The sequence below is a fragment of the Saimiri boliviensis genome, chromosome 8, assembly GCF_048565385.1.
Source record: "Saimiri boliviensis isolate mSaiBol1 chromosome 8, mSaiBol1.pri, whole genome shotgun sequence".
In the NCBI taxonomy this organism is placed as follows: domain Eukaryota; kingdom Metazoa; phylum Chordata; class Mammalia; order Primates; family Cebidae; genus Saimiri; species Saimiri boliviensis.
Genome location: NC_133456.1, coordinates 6,388,997 through 6,404,298, shown reverse-complemented (window position 1 = coordinate 6,404,298; position 15,302 = coordinate 6,388,997).

Below are 15,302 nucleotides of genomic sequence, written 5' to 3'. Positions count from 1 at the left end.
CTCTGCATTTTTCCCATTTCTCACACATCCATCTGGAACACATTAGAAAGGGGTCAGACTGGTTTGGAAAATGTTTGGGTAACTCTGAACGTGGGAGGTGGAGCTGGAAACCTGTGGAGAAGAGCATGATCCTGAAACAGTTCATGCTTACGGCCAGAGTGATGCTCCATGCTGCCAGCCTGGGACAACCCCTACTGTGCCCTACCCATCTGGAGACCTCTAGCTCGGCCTTCACCGTCAGAGACCTCCCTCTGAGTCTTATATCAGGAAGAAGACATCCCTCCCTAGCCCACCCCCTGTGTTATCTTTCTCCTGTTGCCTCCCTTGACCCAAATCAGGAACTCGGCCCAGGCCCTGCTCCATGAATACAAATGGTAATAAGAGTTAGCCATAAATTATTATTTTCTATCTACTGAGCCCTCACGTACCAGGTAAAAAGAGACACACGTTCTTCCATTTTTATCAATTTGAATAAGCCCTCAAATCAAAAGTATTCACATTTCCATTTCCCAGATGAGGAAACTGAGGGTTTAAAAAGTGGCCTGATTCCCCCAAGGTCATAAAGCTGAAACTCAAACCCAGTACTGTCTGACACCAAAGTTTGCTTCATAACCTCTGCACAGCACCAATATCCCAAGAATATAAAATAATCAGTCTAGAAGCCAATTCCTTTCCTCCCAAATCGAGGAGATAACAGAAGCTTGAATGTTAGGGGGAACATTCCTATTCATGGCACCTGGTTATCTGTGAAAGCTAGCTGACGTCTTTTCAATTAAGCCCACTATCCTCAGCTGTAGCTCCCAAATCAAATCTAGTTTTCAAATTAAATGTCCACCACTCTCCTCAGGAGTTCATACAAGTGAGCAGCTGCAATGGACTGAAGCATTCACTTCCGCAGCTCACCCCGCTCTCCAGAAGAGAAGAGTCCTTCAGAACAGAGAGAAGTTAATGTTTTTGTTTTGTTTTTAAAAAGAAAAAAAAAACCCTCAACTTCTTTCACTTGGAATATCCCTGAGAAATGCAGGGTTAATGTTCAACTGTGTGTGTGCAGCGGAGAACAGCCCAGCCCACATGCTCAGCGGAGCAGAGAGGAGAGAGGCCGGCCAGGGGGCACTTCCCTGCTCACGCCCTGTAGTCAGGAGAAAGCACAACCCTCTAGCTGCTATCCACCCTCCAGGGGCAGTCAAAGCGACCAAATGGAAACTTGGGGAAAGGGCAGAGCTGTGATCAGCGTCACACAGGCTACCTCTAAGTATATACAGGCATCATCCAAGATGGCAGCCACAGCCACCTGTGACTCCTGGAGGGTGCCTGGTCCCGCCAGAGATGTGCTGCAAGAAATACATCCCAGATCTCAAAGACTGAGGATGACAAAAATATTACATATCTTAATTTTCATCTGCATTACATGTTGAAATGATACCTTTTGATGGATTAGGTAAGATATGTTAAAATTAACTTCACATTTTTTTTTTTTTTTTGAGATGGAGTCTCGCTGTATCACCCAGGCTGGAATGCAGTGGCGTGATCTGGGCTCACTGCAACCTCCATCATCTGGGTTCAAGCAAGTTTCCTGCCTCAGCCTCCCCAGTTACTGGGATTACAGGCACTTGCCACCATGCCTGGCTCATTTTTGAATTTTTAGTAGAGATGGTTTTCAACATATTGGCCAGGCTGGTCTTGAACTTCTGGCTTAAAGTGATCTGCCCGCCTCAGCCTCCCAAAGTGCTGGGATTACAGCATGAGCCACCATGCTAAGTCTTCTTTTTGCTGTTTCGAATGGGCTGTTAGAAAACGTTTTAATTACATATGTGGCTGGCAATGTGTTTCTATTTGACAGTGCTGTCCTGGATGAAGCACATGGTCAACCCCAGAGTCCAGGCCCTGGACACAGCACACCTGGGGCTTCTTCTCCACCCATCAGGTGCAGTCAGTACAATCACCAGCTCCACCTTCTTCTTTGAAGCCTGCTTCTCCCTTGCTCCAGAGCTCACCAAGGCTCCCTATTACAGGTCACATCAACCCTAAGTCACTTCACAGCATCCTAAGCCACCCTGGTTGATCCACTGGCCCCTGTCCTGAACTTAGTCAAGGGCTCCCGGCAGCTGTCTCCATCCTCCTTTCATCCCTTCTGCCTTCTTGCCATGCCAGGGTCCCAGAGAGAGAACAACCCCCGGCCTGCCCCCACTCTTCGTGGTCCTTCCCTTCAGAAGTTTGCACGTAATTGTTCCTTCCCCTCCTCTTTAATGAGCTTCTGGCTCCCAGGGTGCAGGGAACATGGGCCCAGACTTGCCCCTCTGTCTGGAGCTGGTTGCTGCCCAGCCACACCCACCTCGCCCTAGTGCTTATGCCCAACAGGTGTGGGCCCACTGAATGCAGCCTCTCACCACCAAGCTGCACACCTGCTAAGTACTGGCAGTGGGAAGAGCAACAGAAACTGGATGTTCACAGCTCCCTCGGGTCCTCCTGAGAGGCTTCTTTGCTAGCGGTCGTCTCCCTGGCGGCTCTTCCTCCGAGAACTTAGGCTCTCTCACCTCTAGAAACCCCCTCCTACCCCCAGGCCTGCCTTCCTTCAGATCTACACGCTTTCACTCTCGGGATGCCAGAAGCACTTACCAGTGGGGCAGACGGAAGCCCCTATTTATGGTCTGAAGTCATTGGATCTTTATCTAGCACTTTCACCTGCAGCATTTGATCCTTGCAGCAATCCATGTGTTAAGAATCTTCCCCATTTTCCAGACAAAGAAACTGAGAAGTTTCATTATGATAGAGGAACTTGCTCAGGTCTGCAAGGAGCCAGGCTCTGAACCCAAGCAGTTGGTCTTTATGTGTCCATATTATTTAGTGTCGTAAGATGAGTACGGATGGACCAGGGTTTGAATCCCGGCTTTACCATGTTCAAGGTCTGTGACTTTGTGCAAGCTTCTTACTCCCTCTGTACTCAGTCTTCTCATTTGTAAAAGGGAGGCATCTCATCATGGTGAGAATTAGTGAGTTAGTGCAGGGTTTACACTTAATGCCTACAGGCGCCATGTAAGTCTCAATCAACAGTAGCTACTGATATTAATGAGTGTTCAGTCTTGTTCTCTCCTCAGCTGTGAGCTCCTGTAGTACAGGTGATGTGCCCTGGGCCATTCTTCCTTTCCAAGTCTCTAGTGATGCTCTGTGGGGGTGCTGTACCCTGACAGTGAGACAGAAATCTGGGTATATGTCGGTGTTATGAACTGAATGTTTGTGGTTCCCCAAGACTCATATGCTGAATCCCTAACCCCAGGCATGATGGTATTTGGAGAGGTCCTTGGGGAGGTATTTAGGGTTAGAGAAGGTTGTAAGGGTGGGGTCCTTAGAGAAGGGACGCTAAAAAGCTTTCTTAGCCCCGCCCTCATGGGAGGAGGCAACAAGGCCACAGCTATCGAAAAGCCAGGAAGAGGTCAGGGGCAGTGGCTCAAGCCTGTAATTTCAGCACTTTGAGAGGCTGGGGGCGGGGGGGGGGCGGGGAGTGCGGGCAGGAGATGTCACTTGAGGTCAGGAGTCGGAGACCATCCTGGCCAATATGGTGAAACCCCATGTCTACTAAAAATGCAAAAATTAGCCAGGTGTAGTGGTGGGCGCCTGTAATCCCAGCTACGTGGGAGGTGGAGGTTTCGGTGAGCCCAGATCATGCCACTACACTCCAGCCCAGGTGACAGAGTGAGACTCTGTGTCAAAAAATAATAAAATAAAGCCAGGAAGGGTGCCCTCACCAGAAACAAGCCACGCCAGCACCCTGATCTTGGACTTCCAGCCTCCAAAAGTGTGAGCAATTCAGGTTCTGTTGATTCAGCCACCCAGCCAATGGTATTGTGTTATCACAGCCCAAGCAGACCAAGAGAGTAGGTTGGTCTGCTTTTGTTACTCATTTTAAAAAGTTCTGAAGGTGAGGAATGGGTCTGCCCAGGCTTACAGGAATCTCCAAGTCTCAAGAGTTCTTCAGCATGGAGGCTCTAATGGATACTGCAGGAAGATGGTCTTTTCCCCAGCTCTCAGATCCCTTAGCCAAGAAAAAACTGTTTTAACAGTCTCTGTAAGAGAAATAAGCCCAAGATCCCAGCACCCTGGACACTGACCAAGTGGCCTGTTCTATCTGAATGCTTCACACATCATGGAGTCCAGACCATGCTTTAAAAAACCTCCATCATCGCAACACAATTCCTTCCCCCAATTACAAAAGGAATAGTGCAGACAGATATAGTCTTAAGTATAAAGAAAAAAAATACATGTTAATCTTACCATCCAGAGATAATATGCCACGAAGTTGTGCATTTTCCCCCATCTCTTTAAGGCCTATATGAAAAGAGAAACCTTTTGATTCTTCCTTAGCTGAGCTCATGCTACAATGGTCTTCTATAACCTCACTTTCTCCTTCAGTATTATATCACAACTATTTTCCCTTGTCATTAATTTTTTTTTTGTAAACCATATTTTAAGGGCAGAATATTTTATTATTTGGTTGTACCATAATTTATTTAACCATTTCCCTATTGTTAGACATTTAGGCCATCTCTAATATCATACTACAATAAAAAATGCTACCATGAACATGCTGTTACATACATTTTTATTCGCCTACCTGTCCCTGATTATTTTCTTATGATAGGTTCCTAGAAGCAGGATTACTGGAATTGACTCATTACCTATACTGAATAGCATGTGTATACGAATACCCATCGCACATCAGACTCACCAGCATGATTACTTCTTTTTAATCTTTTAGTAACATTTTATGATACTTCTTGAGTTACCTTGAACACCAGTGAGGAATAACTGTCACTCAGGTTTTGATAATCTGGCTTTGGAAGAAAATCAAGCAGGAGAAATGTTCTTTTAAATTTGAAACCAGCTGGAATCTGACATTTGTTTGTTAAAAATACATTGTTATTAAATTTAACTGCAGTTTGTGACACTAACTTGTGGCTAGCAAAATAAATAAAACAGAGGTTTGAACAGCCCAGCTTTATAGAACAGAGAAGCAGAAGAGGAGGCGTATACCAATATTTACTGAGTGGTTCTAAGAAACCTGCCTTTCACATGCAATACCATATTTGTTCTTTAATCTTGTAAAGTAATGTTATTTCTAATTCTAAAGATGGGAAAACTGAGACAGAGTGAGTTTGTTATTGGCCCAGATCACTCAGTAGTAGTTACATAGCCAAGAATTGAACTCAAGTTGGCTCTAGAGGAAACATCACTACCCCAGGCTGTGGTGCAACCGATGGGTGAAAATAAAGGTGACATAGTCTGAAGTCAGTTCTCTTGTACAGGATAGCATTGTCCCAATCAATCTTTTTTAACTAGATTCTTCTGAACTTTTTCAATAGAATAGGAGGAACATCTCATCTGGAAGTCACCTAAATTACTATCTGCTGAAAACAGCAACGAATCACACATGACCTTAGACATTTGTATGTACTGACTTTCTTTAAAAAAAAAAAAAAGTAAATATTGAATTCCATCAGATGATAAATATGTGTTACAGGAGAATTCTATTCACAGAGAGCTAAAACAAAAGAAATCCCATATTTCAGGGTTGTAATGTATGAAATCTTTGGTTGCTATACAACATGGACATGATTATCTGCAATATGCTATAACATACAAAATACTAGCTTATAGAAAATGGAAATTCTCTGAAAATGCATGGTACTGCACCTGTATAATCTAAAGTTACATTCAGAAGATGAAAACCATTGATTCTACTGTTAGGAAAAGAGACTTGTTGGTAATGATTTAGCAAGAGACTGAGCAGGAACCCAAGTAAAGAATAGAACAGGTGATTGCTAACACTAACTTTAATGCCTTTTAACAACTCTTTTGAAAAACTGGTCCAGAAAAAACGTCGTTATCCACCTTTCTCATCTCTCGATAAAGTGAGCTGTAGCAAGTTCATCCTGCTATGACATATTCATTCCTAGCTGTGAAATGTTAGCAGAGAGGCTTTGAGAGCAAGTGCCTTGGACTTCAGGCTGGATTTTGTCTCTTCTTTGGAAATCAAGCCTGCCTGCCTGTCTGTCTTCCTTCTCTCCTTTCTTCAACTGCTTGACATTGAATTACAAATAGAAGCATAGAATTTTGGTATAAAGCCTAAAATATTCAATACAATTTTTAAGGCTTTTGTGACCTTCAGCTGATCTTTCCAGCTCAAACAGCTACCATTCCCCTCATTTTTGGTCATCTAGTCACATCTAGTCATTTTCCAGGCTCTCAAAGATGCCATCTACACAGGGCCTTTGCATATGTGCCTGAAATACTCTCCCCTAACTTCAGTACTCCCAGCCCTGTTTTTGCCAAGGTAACTCCTACATATTTATCAAGGCTCCATTTAATGCCCGGCTCAACTTCTCCTTCTTTGGGGAAACCTTCCCTGTTTCCCCAGATTGATTGAGCTCCCTATTACAAACTCTCGGAGCACCATGAGTCAGTCCTTCATGTCATTTACCAATTGCACTGTATTAGTCTGTTCTCACACTGCTAATAAAGACGTACCCGAGACTGGGTAATTCATAAAGGAAAGATTAATTGACTCACAGTTCAGCACGGCTGGGGAGGCCTCAGGAAACTTACAACAATGGCAGAAGGGGAAGCAAACACACGCTTCACACAGCAGCAGCGAGAAGTGCAGAGCGAAGCAAGAGAGAGCAGCCCCTTATAAAACTATCAGATCTCGTGAGAACTAATTCACTATTATGAGAACGGGATGAGGGTAACCGCCCTCATGAATCAATTCTCTCCACCTGGTCTCTCTCAGAACAAGTGGCAATTATGGGAACTACAAGATGAGATTTCGGTGGGGACACAGCTGAACCATATCGTGGACTTTCACATTTATTTATGTGATAATTTGATTGTCTGTTTTTCTGCCTATCTGGTTGATCTCATGATTAATCCTTTGTGTCTAAGGTAGAACTTGATGACCATAATATTTTGTGAGTAAAAACAATGGATGAATAGTTGTCAATTTCATCCCCAGGAAAGCTTTCATTCAAGATTGACAGTCAAACGAAGATGAATTCAATAAAACAAAAACTGAAACAATTCTCACCAGCTCATTAAAGGAACTCCTAAAGGCTGTGCTTTGGGTACTAAGGAAAATAAATCCAGATCATCGAAGTTCTAAGAGACAAGATGTTGGCAAATATCTTGGAAAATCTTTTATATTATTTTATGTTGAATATATAAAATAATAATTACAAGTTCTATTTTAGGGGTTAAACAGCTAAAACATGGGTCAAAACAGAGCATATGCATTTGAAAGATGGAAATAGAATGATCTAAGAATCTCACACTGTTTGAAAAGAGAATCAAAATACTGATTAGACTTTATTAAATATAAATGTTTGAGTATCTAAAGTAGTCACATAAAAAATAAACATAGAAAATGCTGGCAGTCACAGTGCCTCACACCTGTAATCCCAGCACTTTGGGAAGCTGAGGGAGGCATATCACTTAAGGTCAGAAGTTCAAAACCAGCCTGGCCAACATGGCAAAACCCCGTCTCTATTAAAAATACAAAAATTAGCCAGGTGTGTTGGTGCAAGCCTGTAATCCCAGCTACTTGGGGGGCTAAAGCAGAATTGCTTGTACCCTGGAGGTGGAGGTTACAGTGAGCTGAGATAGAGTCACTGCATACCAGCCTGGGTGACAGAGCGAGACTCTATCTCAAAAAAGAAAAGAAAAAAGAAAATATAACTTTTCAAACAAAAAGAGGGGAAAGGAGTAAGAAAAAGAAACAAAAACCAATGCAAAAGGAAAATAAAAAATTAAAGGTAAGATGAATAGAAAGCTCAAGATATGACAATGATTGTAATCAGTATAATGAACCAAATTCTTCGTTAAATGACAAAGGTTGTCAGACTAAAATCCTGGATGTTTAAAAGAAAAACTCAAAACCTAAAGAAACAGATAAGCAGTTGAATAAAAGTACTGAATGGGACAAATACAAACCAAAATAAGACTACAGTAGCCATATAAATGCCAAACCCAGATTTTGAGGTATAAAACATTATCAGGTATAAAGAAGGATATTATATAATAATAAAAGTTTCCATTCACCCAGAAAGATACCAAGTGAACAAATGAGTAAGTTTCCATGAATTAACTTGCATCTTCCAGTGACTGGGAAAATGCATCCACAGATAGGAGGCAGGTCTGTCCAAACAAGGGGGCAAACTCATGTTTGTTTAGGATGCATCACCATGCTAAGGGCATGTGATCATTCTTTACCACCTTCCTCAAGTGGAAAGACCTCCTCAAGCTCAACATGGCTTCATTTCCCCAGGCTGCTGGCCAGATAGTCTGCTGCTGCTATTTTTTGCAGTTTCTCAAGTGCCATCACTTATGTCCCCAACTGCTTAACAAATCTCAGTGGTACCTTGCTCTTCCAGCCCCAGGTCAGAAATCTTTAGATTTTCCAAATGCTCTATGCTAAATAACTGTTTTTTTTTTTTTAATTTTCCTTCATCCCCAAGCTTTACTATATATTGTCATGAGTCAGACTTAGGATCTCAGATTCTTTCTTCATTCTTTAATTCTATCAAGACTTTACCCCACTTCCTAGGTGCTGGGCACTGTCTTAGCTACACAGGAAAAGCTCCTTGATAGTTCCCAATCTGACTGTCAGAAGCTAGCCTAAAAGACTGCTCCTATTACATCCTGGGAGGTGAGGTGTGTGATACCAAACTGCCAAACTGCTGAGCAATCCTACAACAGTGGAAGCTAAAACTTCTCCCAGCTTCAAGCATGAAGGTAGCCCTTAATGAACAAAGACCCTTTCCCAAAATTTTCAAGAGGGTAATTACAAACATGTCAATCATTATTTCGTTTATCCATTCTGATGTTTAAAAACCTTAATTATTGCAACAAGAATTCATGTTCATCACAGAAAAATTAGAACGAAAGATTAATAAAATTATAAACTAATTCTGCAACTTAAGAATGATTACTGGGAACTCTTTGGTGCACTGCTTTTTCTTCATACACACTTGAATAATTGTACCCATTCATTTCCATTATATGAATGCAAAAAAAAAGGATAAAGATCCTTGGACACCATCGAAGTCACGCATTAAGCAGCTCCCATTTTACAATCTTTGCTGTTCATGAAATTAACTACATTTTTCATTAAAATATTACATTATTGGTCGGGCATGGTAGCTCACACCTGTAATCTCAGTGTTTTGGGAGGCCAAGCTTGGGGGGTCACGAGGTCAGGAGACTGAGACCATCCTGGCTAACATGGTGAAACCCCGTCTCTACTAAAAATGCAAAAAATTAGCTCGGCATGATGGCACGTGCCTGTAGTCCCAACTACTTGGGAGGCTGAGGCAGGAGAATTGCTTGAACTGGGAAGCAGAGGTTGCAGCGAGCTGAGATTGTGTCACATGCCCACAGCTTGGGCGACAGACCAAGACTCCGTCTCAAAAAAAACAAAAAACAAACCAAAACAACAACAACAACAAGTTGCATAATCAACAACACACTAAATAGTAAGAGAAATACTTTCAAATAATTCTCCCCAAAAGAAACTCTAGTTACTACTTATCTATTACTATACAACAAATTGCCTCACCACCCCTAGACATCACAAAACAAACCACTGAAAATGGCGTTACCTCCCAAAAGGAGATGTATTTGCATACCTGAACACCTCATTAAAATTCTCCTCCCTTTCTTTCTAGTGACAAGAACACTAAACATGAGATCTATCCCCTTATATTTTTCAGTGTACAATGTGGCATTGTTAACTATGGGCACAATGTTGTACAGCTGCTCTCTAGTACCTACTCGTTTTGCATGACTGAAATTTTATGCCCTCTAACAGCTCCCAGGTTTCCTCTCTCACCAGACCTGGTAACCACCATTCTACTGTTTCAAGGAGTTTCACTGTTTTAGATAGTTTATAGGAATGGAATCCCATATCACACGTATTTATCCTTTTGTGACTGTTTTACTTTGCTTAGCATAATGTCTTGTAGGTTCATCCCTGTTGTCTCATATGGCAGAATTCCTTCTCTTTTTTTAGGCGGAATAATATGCCAATGTATGTAGATACCACTTTTTTTTTTTTCTTTTTCTTTTTGAGACAGAGTCTCGACTTGGTGCCAGGAGCCAGGCTGGAGTGCAGTGGCGCAATCTCAGCTCATTGTAATCTCCGCCTCCTGGGTTCAAGCAATTCTCCTGCCTCAGCCTCCGGAGCAGCTGGGACTACAAGCACGTGCCACCACACCCAGCTAAATTGTTTTGTTTTTTTTTTAAGATGGAGTGCAGTGGTGCGATCTCGGCTCGCTGCAGCTTCCGCCTCCCAGGTTCAAGTGATTCTCCTGTTTCAGCCTCCCAAGTAGCTAGGATTACAGACACCTGCCACCACGCCCAGCTAATTTTTTGTATTTTTTAGTAGAGACAGAGTTTCACTATGTTGGCCAGCCTGGTCTCAAACTCCTGACCTGAAGATCCTCCTACCTCGGCCTCCCAAAGTGCTGGCATCTCAGGCGAGAGCCACTGTGCCCAGCCATAGATACCACTTCCGTAACCATGCGTCCCTGGATGGACATTTAAGTTGCCTCTACGCCTGGCTATTGTGAATTCTACTGTAATGAACGTGAGAGTTCATGTATCTCTTAGAGGTACTGATTTCAGTTCCTGAGGATGTAGATCCAGTAGTGGGGTTACTGAATCATATGGTAATTTTAGGAAGTTAGGCCACCAGAGTCAAGACCGAGCGACTAGACTCCCCTCCCTTCCCCACCCATGAACTGAACTGTGCTGATTGGACAATGGGCAGACAGCTGGGCCAGTGAGAGCCCCTGGCCTAATGAGATCCCCCGGCCCAATGAGATCCCCTGGCCCAGTGAGATCCCCTGGAACTCAGTGCTCAATCTGAGAGCCCAGGAGCCACCACGAGGAGTGCAGACCACAGCACCGGGTTTTGAATGGCTGCTTGGATCTGCACAAGGAGCCTGGAAAAAATACAGATGCCCAAGACCCGCTCCAAGCATAATGAATCTGAATATCCAAGGGACGGCCCCAGAATCTGTACTTTACCAACATCCTCTTCAATTCTGAAGCTCTTTCAAGTTTGGAAACCTCGGCAAAGAGGTTTCTAACAGTTCCTGACCTGCGGCACCCTCAGAGCCATCCTGATTCTCCTTGGGTTCCAGGAGACATCTCAGCATTCTTCCAGTAACTTTGCACCTTGTGTGGTGGATTATAGAACTGGGTTCTATCAGTGCAGTTAAAAGAACCTTAGCCGGTATGTTCCAGCACGCCGGACACCTGCAGTGTCACAGCCCTCCCTTTGCAATCCGTGCTGTTCTCATGGCTCTTTTGCCACGCTGAGGAGCATTTTCCCGTGTTTGGATATTACATATGCAAGAAGAGGGGTCCACAAGAACACGACAACTTGTGTGAGAGTTTCAAATTCTAAATACTGGAGGACACTGCTCTCTGTAAGATGGATTTCTGACAATTCCATCCACTGTTAACTGCGGGTGCTGGCACTGGTGAAAGATAGTGAAGGTCACAGTTTCTCTTTTAGGTTTGTAATGAGCATGTAGCTGATTCAGGTGTGGTTCTAGGCCAGCGCTGTCCAGTGGAACTTTCTACAATGATAAAAAAAAATACTGTAGCCACGCTATCATTTTGGGTTTGTGGCTATTTAACCCCTGAAATCTGGCTAGTTCAACTGAGAAACTGAGTATTTTATTTCAATTAATTTAAATTGAAATAGCCATACACGGCTAATGGCTTCTGTATTGGACAGCGCAGTTCTAGGTAACGGAATTAATTCAGCAAAGTATGAAGCACTAGCCATTTTACAGATGAGAAAATGGATACCCAGAAAGGGAAAATGACGTACCTAAGGTCCTCAAGGGAGAGGGCGAGGATTCAAACCCAAATCCCACCTATGATACAATAACTGCGACACACACACACACAACGTGTGTAATACTTTGATAGGGGACAAAATAAAACTGAACATCCCGTCAGCTCTCAGGCATCAACTCTGTTTTAGTTACAAAGCCAAAACAAAAATGAAAGCCACGCAGCAGGACACACACTATCAATTCTGCCTAACCATGAAGACGGTCCGGCCAGCGGGCTTGGCTTTCTCCTCCAGCCATCCTGGCTCGACAGGCCTTGTGGTCGAGCATATTTTATTGCATGCCGAAAACTCCAAGATAGCTAGCTCAGCCTCCAAGAACAAAAGTGATTTCAGGGTGAAGAGGGAAAGGGGGCCAGGAAGCTGTCCCTCCCATCTCCTCGGGTGGACATCACGTCTGACAAGCCGCATTCAGGCCTTTAAAATAACTCACCATTGTGGAGAGGGCCCCACTGCCCTGGGAAGCGTCCCCAGCTGCCTTCTCTGCTGGCTGCGTCCAGGGAAAACTCCATTTCTAACAGTTACGGTCAGCCATTTAAATCATATTACACTGTAAGTGGATATACAAATTGTCAGCTCTAATGAAATTTAGGAGGAAGCAGTGGGAGAGGTGAAAACACTTAGAACTGGTTTTTTGGTTTTCGAGACTCGAATTCAAGTGGTTTAAACTGCTCGTTGAAAACGTGCTTGGAGTGTGGTTTTTCCGCCAGCACATGGAGGCAGCCCCGGGAATTCACAGTCGAGTCTTCACCCCTGTTTCCCCTGGAATTGTACCACATGCAGACCTTGATCTAGGCATGGAGCTCCTCAAGGAGGAAGAGGGTCTTGTTTCTGCACCCAGCAAGAGACCTGGCACGCAGAGGCCCTGGGGAAACGTGGAATGAAAGAAAAACCCAGATAGCCCTCATGGACAGCCTGAATCATGAAAGTCAGAAGAGGCCCTGGGAAGGGGAACCCACCTCCATGCCAGAATCCCTCCATTAAAGACTCCTGGGGTGAATGGGAAGATGGGGGTGAGAACTGCCCCTTTTCCGTCTATTCTCTCAGCAAACACTGGCTCCCAAGCCAACCAGCTGAACAGCATATTGGACTAATGAATTACCTTCCGCTAAATCATTATCAGGTTTCTCTCTTCAGGGCAGAAGTCCCAGCAGAAGTGAGGGATTGTAGAATAAGATAATAATACAATAGCAACTGTTTATTGCATGGTTACATGTGCCTGTCACTGTACAAACCCCTTCCTCTGTAATCCTCACAAAACCTTTATGCAGTGGAGAGGGTTTGCCCCTTTTCCAGATGAGGAAATGAGAGCTCAGGAAGGTCAAGAAACTTGCCCAGCGTTGCGCAGGTGTTTCTGATTCCAAAGCTCATGGTTTTGCGGTTCCCCCACCCCGTGCGGGATAGCGTATATAGAAGGACATGCCGGAGAGCAGCTCTCCCTACATATGGTATTGCTGGGTCAGAGCCGTGTAGGCCAGGTTCCATTTGCATTCATTTTATTCCCACATGGCGGGATTCGACATCCTATTCTCCACCTGGAGAGCGCATCAGCGTCTTGAGGCATGATACTGCTCAATCAGATTCACGTGACCCCATCTCGATCATCACGCACATGTCAGGGAATGAGGCCCAGGAAGGAGAAAAGATTTGCCTAAAGCTACACAGCAAAATGGTGACAAGAGTAGAACCAGAATCCCAACAGTGAAAGTCCTTTTGGGCCTGTCGTGAAGTTTGGGCCCGGGATTCTCCCAGCCGTGGTCATGTACTGGAGGAAGCAGCCTTGCCTGACACCCACCAGGGCCCTCCAATGACACAAGAGCGAGAACTTAGAGGAGGAACTCTGAAGTGGCCTCAACTGGAAAAGAAATTGGCCAACTGAGCCTTGGTCAGGAATTCCATGTCAGGTGTCTAGCACGTTTTCCCTTCCATTTTCTTCTTCCCATTACTCCTGAGGCACCATCACCTTGTGGATGAAACCAAGAGCTATAAAATCAGAGAGACTTGACTTTGCTTCTTACTAGCTATGTAGTTCAGGGAAAGATGCCTAGTCTTCCAGGGCTTCTATTTCCTCATCTGTAGAATAAGGAAACTAACACTTCCTTTCGTCAGATGCCACGAGATCAAACAAAATAATGTGAATGAAAAAAACTTAACGACACGCCCAGTCGATGTGCTTAGTAAATGAGAGCAATTGCTAGTAAACTTGTTGCAGTTGCATGAGGCTTACTATTTCCATTTTATAGACAGTGAAGGTGAGGCCCAGAGGAAGCTTAGGGGCTTGCCCAAGGAAGCACAGCTTGCTGCCCACGGGAGCGATGAGTACCCCCAAAATTCAGGAGCCCAGGCTGCAGAACTGGCTTTCACCTTCTCGGTGAAACATCATTTTCCTATTCTCAGCCTCAGAATCTCACTCTGTAAAGAGGAGGCAAGTCCCCACCCTGCTCATGTCATAGGTCTCTCCTGACACATGGGAAAACATGCTGTAGTGTTTCCCATGAATGGGGGAGGGATCAGCACGTCTCAGCTGAGGCTAAGCCCATTCTCTGGCTCTCCACCCTCTGGTTCTCCAGCCTGAACCTCACCGAGAACCTTCAGGAGCCCCCCCCACCCAAGTACCTTGAAGGGAGCACTCTGTAATTTGCTGAGTCAGGGAGGCTCATGAGTCATTGAAGACAGTGACAGAAATGTGGCTGGCTCTTCTCCAACACCAGTAATGGCCACCATCCTCATCCCTAGTACTGCTGGAGTGCCTACTCTGTGTCAGGGTCCTTGACTTACATTTACAGGATGAGCAACCCTCCCCATGTTCTTGCTACAGACACTGAGTTCAGAGAGATTCAAGAATCTGTTCAAGGCCACACTACAAGTGAGTAGTGAGGCTGAAACCTGGGAAAGGTTGTTTTTCATGCATTCATTAAATATTTATTGTGTTTCTGTGATATGCCAGGCATTCTTTACACTAAGAAACTAATTTTTGTTTATTTTTTTTTTGTTTTAGCCTTACTAGCTAGCTTATAAATATGTACAGATGGGTTTTTTTTGTTTTTTGTTTTGTTTTTTTTTTTTTTTTTTGAGACGGAGTTTCGCTCTTGTTACCCAGGCTGGAGTGCAATGGCGCGATCTCGGCTCACCGCAACCTCCGCCTCCTGGGCTCAGGCAATTCTCCTGCCTCAGCCTCCTAAGCAGCTGGGATTACAGGCACGCGCCACCATGCCCAGCTAGTTTTATTGTATTTTTTTTTTTAGTAGAGACGGGGTTTCACCATGTTGACCATGGATGGTCTCGATCTTTCGACCTCGTGATCCACCCGCCTCGGCCTCCCAAAGTGCTGGGATTACAGGCTTGAGCCACCGCGCCCGGCAGATGTTTTTGGTTTAGACCAGTGGTT